This window comes from Fundulus heteroclitus, unplaced genomic scaffold (genome assembly GCF_011125445.2).
Source record: "Fundulus heteroclitus isolate FHET01 unplaced genomic scaffold, MU-UCD_Fhet_4.1 scaffold_246, whole genome shotgun sequence".
Classification (NCBI taxonomy): domain Eukaryota; kingdom Metazoa; phylum Chordata; class Actinopteri; order Cyprinodontiformes; family Fundulidae; genus Fundulus; species Fundulus heteroclitus.
This window is the reverse complement of record NW_023396657.1, coordinates 25998-35111: the sequence shown is the minus strand read 5'-3', so window position 1 is coordinate 35111 and position 9114 is coordinate 25998.

The following is a 9114-nucleotide window of genomic DNA, read 5'->3' as shown; positions in this document are numbered from 1 at the left end:
TCAGCAGCAAGGTGATTCAAAGTGCTTTACATAATGAATACATAAAAACATCATAAACACATAAACTTATAACTTTTTGTTCTATCTCTTTTTTTTCTTAATAGTAGGTACATCTGGTCTGGCGTTCTTTTATCTGAGACATCATCCAGAGAAGACAGCTCACCTGCTATTATCATCTAATGTAGAACAGATTACTGGATCAATGTTTGCTTCTGTGCTTGTTTGTCTGTCTTGTTGTGTCTCTGCTCTGTCTTCTGTAACCCCAAGTCGGTCGAGGCAGATGACCGTTCATACCGAGCCCGGTTCTGCTGGAGGTTTTTCCTTCCCGCTAATGGGTGTTTTTTCTTTCCACTGTCACTTCATGCTTGCTCAGTATAAGGGATTGCTGCAAAGCCATGGACAATGCAGACGACTCTCCCTGTGGCTCTACGCTTCTTCAGGAGTGAATGCTGCTTGTCGGGACTTTGATGCAATCAACTGGTTCCCTTATATAGGAACATTTTTGACCAATCTGTATAATCTGACCCAATCTGTATAATATGATCAATATTGACATTGTAAAGTGCCTCGAGATGACATGTTTCATGAATTGGCGCTATATAAATAAAATTGAATTGAATTGAATTAAATTGAAAACAGTCACCAGTTGTGAGACCAGTTACAAATAATAAATTGTAAGTTAAAACATCAATACACATAAAATAAGTTAGTCAATGTTCCTGTTATTATGGACCAAAAGCAATTCTAAACAGGTGGGTTTTTAGTCTTGATTTAAAGGAACTCAGTGTTCTGGCTGATTTGCAGTTTTCTCAAAGTTTGTTCCAGATTTTTTCTTTCCACAAATATTTTCGGTTCTGTTTCTGGTTCTCCACAAATCATCTTTACAGTAAACCTTTTACTCGTAACTCTATTGTCTGGCTGAATTATCGGGTTCTTCTCGGCTTGGTCAGAGAGTGCCATATCTCTAAAAAGGTAACAAATTTGGGACTCTCCAATATGACAACACTAGTTGCGTGCCTTTAAATAAATGTATTTATTGTATTTTATTTTTATAGCACCAATTCACATCTCAAGGTACTTTACAAAGTCAACTCTATCAAATCAGATAGATTGGTCAAAATGTGTTCTATCTAAGAAAACCCCACAGATTGCATCAAGTATTGAAAAGCAGCATTCACTTCTCCTGAAAGAGCGTGTAGCCACGGTGGACAATCATCTGCATTGTCGATGGCTTTGCAGCAATCCCTCATCCTGAGTCCAAATAAAAGTTAAAGATCAAAACATCTGGAATAACCCTCCAGCAGAACCAGGTTCAATGTGAATGGTTATCTGCCGTAACTAACTGAGGGTGTGAGAAGACAGAGCAGAGACACAAAAAGAGCACAGAAGTACTGATCCAGGAAGAATTTCTGTTAGAGACGGTAATAGAAGATAATCTTCCCCCCAGGATGGTGTCACACCTAAACAGAAAGCCAGGCCAGATGTTCCAACAAATAGGGGAAAAAGACAGAGAGAACATTAAGTTAAAATTTGAAGTAACAACAAATAATGCAACATTGTGGAGTAGTAAGAGAACACAGCAGTGAGAGAAAGAGATCTTGATGTCCTCCAGCATCTTAATGGGGAGCAAGAAACGACAGCGAATAAAGACTTTAATTGCCACTGCGGTGAAAACCAAAGACACGGGACGCACCAACGACAGCAGCGTTTCAAATCACACTGTTGGATTGCTTGTCTCCCAAAAATTCTGTTGGATATGAAAGTGAAGAGCTTTTGATATTTTCAAAGCAGCCTGTGACCGACAAGGATGAAGAGTTAGAAGATATTTCTGGAATTCACTGAAATTTTGCCTTTATGTCTAGTCTACAAAAGAACAATACAACTGGGTGCATCTTATATTATAGATAAGGAAACAGCTTGGAGAATATAATTTTAAGGGTGCACTTCGCCACTGATCCAGATGAATGGCTGTGGTACCAAACAACGGTGACAAAAGTTAAACATTGTTCAGCTTTCTTGTGTTACGTCGCAAGCCCGTGTGTGCACATCTACGCGCATGAGCTTGAAATTTCACATGCACAAATTTCACCAGTCGCTTGCCTGGAGGAGGGCAAGCGTTTGTCACCTCATCGCAGAAGTTCCATAGGAAATGAATGGAGATGGAGCGACGTTGCTCCCTGTTTGTCGAGCCCATAAGCCTATAGCAGCACAACTACAGAGATAGGTCGGGGTAACCTAAGCCACTCTAACTATAAGATTTGTCAAAAAGGAAAGTTTTTAACCTAGTCTTAAAAGAAGACAGGGTGTCTGTGTTACAGATTAAAAGTTGGAGCTGGTACCCCTGAGAGAAGTGTGATAACTAAAAGATCTGCCTCCCATTCTACTTTTAGAAAGTCTTGGAACCACCAGTAGACCTGCAAAGTGCTCCCTTAGGAACATACGAAGCAATCAGGTCTCTGATGTATGATGGAGCTTGAATATTAGGGATTTATATGTGAGAAGACAATTTAAAATTCTATTCTTGATTTACCAGGAAGCAAATGAAGGGAAGCTAGAATTGGAGAAATATTTATTTATTTTCATCAGAACTCTTGCTGCAGCATTTTGGATCAGCTGGAGGTTCTGAACTGCATTTTGTGGACTTGGAATTCTTCACAAATAAAGTTGATTCTGTTCAAAATAAAATAATTGGCATCCTCACAAACATGAGGACCTCATCCTCAGTAAGTGAGGCAGTGTTAGAGGAATATTTAGAACCTGATCGGTGTTTAAACTGTTTAGATGGAGAAGAGCCTCCTGAGCTATCTAAAAGTTTAGTTTCATCTTGGATCATTTTTATTATTCTCTATTAATAATGAAAAATATGCTGCTCTCACTCTGCAAAGGGTCTTTTTATACAACAGTAGACTGTTTATACAGATTAGATAGGATTCCTCTAGATGTGTAGAGCACCATTTTCTCTCCAATGTCCTAACATTGTGCTTCAAAGAACGCAGCTCTAAATTAAACCAGGCAGCCAGCTTCCTGTGAATAATCACCAGGTTTTTCAAGAGGGCTATCTTGTCTAATGCAAAACGCAACAATGGCATCAATATGTGGATGGGAATAAACAACATTGTTGCTATCTGCTCTGCATTTATGTGATACTGAAGAAATTAAAAGGGGGACAGAATCTTTAAAGTATGATACAGCATTATCTGATAAAAATCTACTATACTTAAACCTTCTTTTGGGGGTGGAGTACTCAGTTAAATTGAACTCAAAGGTTATTAAAAATGGTCAGAGAGGACAGGGTTGTGAGGAAATCCTGTTAATTCTTTGCAATAAATGCCATATGTTAGCACAAGGTCCAAAGTATGAAACAAGAGTGTGTCAGTTTATGCACATTTTGAGCAAAACCAATTGAATCTAGGATCGTTTTAAAGGGGACTTTAAAATTATCACATTCAGTGTCACCATGAATGTTAAAATCCCCCACTATGATAACCTTGTCAGGGTTTAACACTAAATCAGATACAAAGTTTGAGAACAAGAGCCTTGTGGATGATACAAAACCACAAACAGAAGTGGTTGTATTGCTTTACAGTTTGGATGAGGGAAACTAAGGATTAAATGTTCAAAAGAATTGTACTTAGCCTATAAATCAGACTGAAAATGGTTGCTACTCCTCTTTCCATAATTCTGGGAATGTGGAAATTTAAATAATTAGAAGGAGTTGACTAACTTATACTCTTGCAGCCAGGTTTCTGTGAGACAAAATAAATCAATCTAATTATCAGAAATCAATTAATTAACTAAAAAAGTCTTTGGAGGGAGAGACCTTATATTTAATAAACAACATTTAAATTTTTTACTTTTTGGTTCAAGCTCAGTCATGTTGATTTTTATGAGACTTTTATGATTTGCTCCATTTAGATTAGTTTTTAATCTGGTCAGTTTTGGCCATGGAAAAGACACTTTCCCATGGAAGTGGAAATGGGGTAATGGTGAGTAACAGTACAGAAGCGGCAGAGAGGTGTGTTAAACTACACCTCTGCCTCCTGGTCTGGACCCTGGGTTGTCAATGGATTATGTCTGTTGGGGTAGCAGCTCTGATGCTGCTTCTTCCAACAGATGATGGCAGTAGAAATCACACTCCCCACAACAGAATTATACAAGATCTGCAGCATCTTGCTGCAAACCTTTATGGACCTAAGATTCCTCACAAAGTCAAGTCTGCTCTGTCCCTTCTTGCAGTCACTATACCTTGAATGACCATTATTACGGATGCGTAATGATAAGATTGTCTCATCAAGGACTGCATATATACAGTTTTTATTGGTTGCTTTGACACAGCAGTCAACTCAAAACCCACATTTTTCAAAACAGTTAACGCAGAGGTCTAAACAGTGGCACCAATGGTCAAAATTGCAAATTTTGTTTGCAAAAGGCTCCAACTCTGCCAAAACATTTAACATATGATCCAAAAGCACATTTTGCCTTCAAACAACACAACTTGCACACAAATGTTTGAGCCCTTCCAATCATTCGTTACACAAGGGGCAACAAAATACAAAATACCACACTCAGTGTGAATCAGTGCAGCATTGCTGGTAATTGTAGCAAAAGACTGTACGCAGCTTACATGGCAGTGTCATTTGTAATCAAATTTGCCTTTTTGCAAAAAATGGATCCAGAAGCAAATATGTTGTGACACAAATTTTATTGATTCTTCATTCTTTTTTTCCAGATAAACAAATGAAATATTCCAAAAAATGAAAGATTCCAACAGAAGATACTAGGGCTGTTTGTTCCTTCTAGTCCATTCTGTCCTGATGAATAGGCCACATGGCCTCATCTACGTCACATTCAATATTTTCCCTTGTGATGCACCTAGGGAAAAATCTTCTTGCATGCCTGATCCATCCTTGACATGCCTCTGCATCTACATCTTGAGCAGCAGCAGACATTGCATTGAGCAAGGGCATCTGCTCATAGGAGCAGTGATCATATACCTTCCATCTCCATGCAGTGAAGAATTCCTCTATAGGAATAGATAGAGATGTATATACTGTATAGCAGCAATACCTGCTATCCTGTCGAAAAACTCTTACGATGGATGCAACCTTGTTTCTATTGAGAAAAGGTTGGACTCTTTGTCCAGCATCTCTAAGTGAAAGCCATGATTTACCACATGATCAATCATAGTTGCCCAAATTTCATCTGTAACTTGAGCCCTTCTAGCTACCCTGCCACCTCACACATGGATTCCTCTTCCTCATAATCTTCTTCCCCTGACCCATCTACCTCTTACTCTGATTCTCATCTGCCTTAGAACATCCATGCTGGCAAAGAACAACACACAACATGGCACCTTTTACTTAAAGCCTGCAAACTGACTGCAATTTGAAAAATTGTGCAAAGAGGTGTCAATCAGGTACTTCAGTGATTTCATTCTGAGCAAGAAGTTTCTAAGAGCTTGGAACACATGGTTTCTGTTTTGCTACCACAGCTAAAGCAATGAAGTTTGGACTGCATGAATGACATCTGCGTTAACTGTTTTGCAAAAGGGTGGGGAAAATGAGTCAAACCAATGAAAATGGGTTAACTCATTTGCAAGAGGTGTCTTTTGCTCAGCAGAGATGGTGATGCTGAAAACTGAGAGGTTGCAAGTTTCTTCAAACAGGTCAAAGCAACCAATAAAAACTGTAATAGACTGATGTTTGGTTTACATGACATGACAGTATTATGCAGGCAAATAGAACCCCAGGCCAACCTATGGGTCTAAATATCTGTGGTCAAGTAATTTGACTCATATATTCCTTTCTGTAGTGACTACTCGCCCATAAAAACAAAACAAAACAAAAACGTCAAGACTTAAAGGTGATCAAACTAAAAGTGAATGTAACTCTTGATGAATGTCTCTTGATGAACCGTGGGTTTCTGGTATACACAGTACAAAAAAAAGGTCCAAAAAACATCAAAAATGTAGTTCTTGGTTGGTTTATTCCAAGTTTTGCAGGCAAAGAACATGGTAAAAACGTTAAAGGATCACTTGTTGCCTATGCTGCACTGGTTCCTGCATTGGCTTGGTTGATTACCTCACCTGCTCACTGATTGTGGCCATGTAACTGACTGGGTGACTGTTGACACCCCCCCCCCTCCAAAAAAAATAATAAAAAACACCCATATTTATTCAGAGTTACCTAAAGCCTACATATATATGTGTGACATACAAATGCCCCAAACAAAAATTAATGAACTTATTAAACAATTTAATCAAGACTAACTAAATGTATTCTGAACAACTAAAATTAAACAACATATTAATTATGAATCAACAAATAAGCAAATTAATAAAATGAACTCAGTAAAATTCTGAAACTTAACAAAAAATTACAAAATGGCTCCTACTCTTTAAAATGTATTCAGATAACTCAGATACTCACTTGCCAGAAGATACTGCACATCAGAATTCTGTTTATCTGCCCCTCGGATTTACATGCAACATGGTGTATAATAGTGTAAGAAAAAAAGACGCATCTCCTTGAAAAATCCCCATGTATAAATATTGACTTATGGACCCCTGAGACTTTTATGATTGTGTGTTGATTAATGTTCTTGATGATATGTGAACAGACTGTATTTCTTGAAAAAAAAAATCATAAAACCTTTGAAGAAAAACAACATAGTGTCCATTAAAACAACCATAACAGAAGGATTAGGGTTGGTGTGACGGTGCAGCGCGGTTCATCCCGCTGACACGCCGCACGCACTCACACACACACACAAACCAATTCACGTGCGCACACACTCATTCAGCTACGTATCCCTCTCCGTGTATAATTGCAGCCGGATCGCTTTATTTACTCACCTTGTTTTTTTTTATGTCTTCCCTTGTAAGATGTGGCGCGACCAAGGGTGCACACTTGGCAACGCTCATGAATCAGAACTCATACATTTACACTTGAATACATACACACGTTTGCACTCACCCAGGTAGTGACGTTTTGTCCGACTGTGGCTTCTGAGGGAAAGTGGGCGTAATACTTCCTGTTCCTTTTTCCTGTTGTTTATTTCTTCCCATAAAGGGAGTCAGTCTGCCAGCAAGTTTAATTGTTTTTTTTTTTTAACTAAAGAAAGTAGCTTTGGAATGGAAGCAGGATATAAATATATTGTTTTGTTGGATAAGTGTTTTTTTTTGTGTGTTATGTAATAAAATGAATGCTCAATTGTTTGCAGATCTAATTGTAGGGCGGGGCTTAGGAATTATAAGAAGAGCTGCTGGCACTATAGAGTCAGTCTGGCCTGGTTACAGAGGAGGTAACGTTGCTGTGCAGCCCAAAAAAGGTATTTTTTTTTCTGAGGAGGTAAAATTCATGTATGGACTCTGATCATTTTTTCGATTTTTTCTGCTGCTCTGTATTTCATTTTTGGAGGTGTGAAAATAAAAAAAATCACCACCTGAAGACATCGACATGCCCTCCATGATTTTTTCACAATTTTGGAGTCAAGTTTATGTGGTCAAGGCCCGCCACAGGGGCTGTTAGCAAGAACCCGCGACAGATGGTGTCAGGAGTGGGATCATGGCATGTCGAAGGAAAACCACCCACCTCTCAAAGCAGAGGACTGGACTGCGCTCCCAGCAGCAAGAGGAGGCTTCCGCAGAAACGGCGTGGGAAACTCAGCCGTCTACCTCTGCAGATGAGAAGATGGAGCAGCCACAGACTCAACCTGGTGAGTCAGGGAAGGAAATCCTGTCTCTGCTGCAAAACTTCATGGAAGCACAGCAGAAAAAGGAGGACTCGTTGATAAAAGTTCTGCACGACCTGAAAAGATCTATTCAGCCAGCAGTCCGGCAACCTCCACCCCGCACAATAACATCGAGTACTGGTTCAGCAAGTAGTCCAAGATATCATCTGCCAACTCCAGCCTCACGTCGACCGCCTGATTCAGGATCATCATCCTCTCCCTCACCCCCAACAGAGTCCAGAAAGAGTCGGTCAAGACAAAGGTTTTTTTGGGAGGGTCATTCGGATCCAAAGATGCTCCCATATGCAGCTGGTGAGGACATAGAAGACTATCTTATGCGGTTTGAACGTATTGCCAAAACTTGGAAATGGCCAGAGACAGAATGGGCATGTCGACTCGTTCCATTGCTTTCTGGTAAGGCGTTGGCAGCCTACACCGCAATGGATGAAGACAGTGCTCACTGCTATGATGAACTGAAAGCAGCATTGCTGGCTAAATTTGACATATCCCCAGAGACTTACAGGCAGCGGTTCCGGTCAACTATGGTTCCACCTGATGAAAGCCCTGCTGAGACTTACTCCCGACTGAAGGGGCTTTACCGGCGCTGGATTCGACCTACACAGCACACGAAGGAGCAGATTGGAGAAACCATCGTTCTGGAGCAGTTCCTGCGAGTTCTACCTCCGGAGATGAGGACGTGGGTGAAGGAACGCGAACCAAAAGATGGGCATCGAGCAGCAAAGCTGGCGACACAGTTCCTTAATGCACGGAGGGGAGGATCCGGTGCCAACTTCATCAGCAGGAGCCGCAGAGCTACATCGCAGCCTGTCCAAGTGAAAGCTACAACAGAACGAGGCAACCGGGACTTTCCAGGTAACCCCTCCCGGGAACCAGACCACCATCAACCGGGTAAGACCTTTGTTTGTTATTATTGCCAACAACCGGGCCACAAAGCCTCTGTGTGTCCGGTGCGTAAAGCTAAGGTCACGGGTGCCTGTTATCCACCCCGGCTTGAAGAAGGGAATATCGAGACTGAAAATATTAGCCGGCATTATCAAGAAATAACTGTTAATGGACAAAATGTGACTGCTCTTTTGGACACTGGTAGTTTCATGTCACTCATAAAGCAGAGTCTGGTACCAGTGGGCCATATAGATTATGGAAGACAAGGGGACATTTTGTGCGTCCATGGTGACAAACATACATACCCGAAAGCAGATTTAACTGTTGTTATTGATGAGCAACCATATCTGTTGACATTTGGTGTTATTGAAAACCTGCCAGTAGATGTAATTTTTGGACGGGACTTACCAGTGCTTTTTGACTGGCTGAAAGAAAAACAGTCCACTCAGATGGATTCTGATAAGGATGTCGAAACCCAAG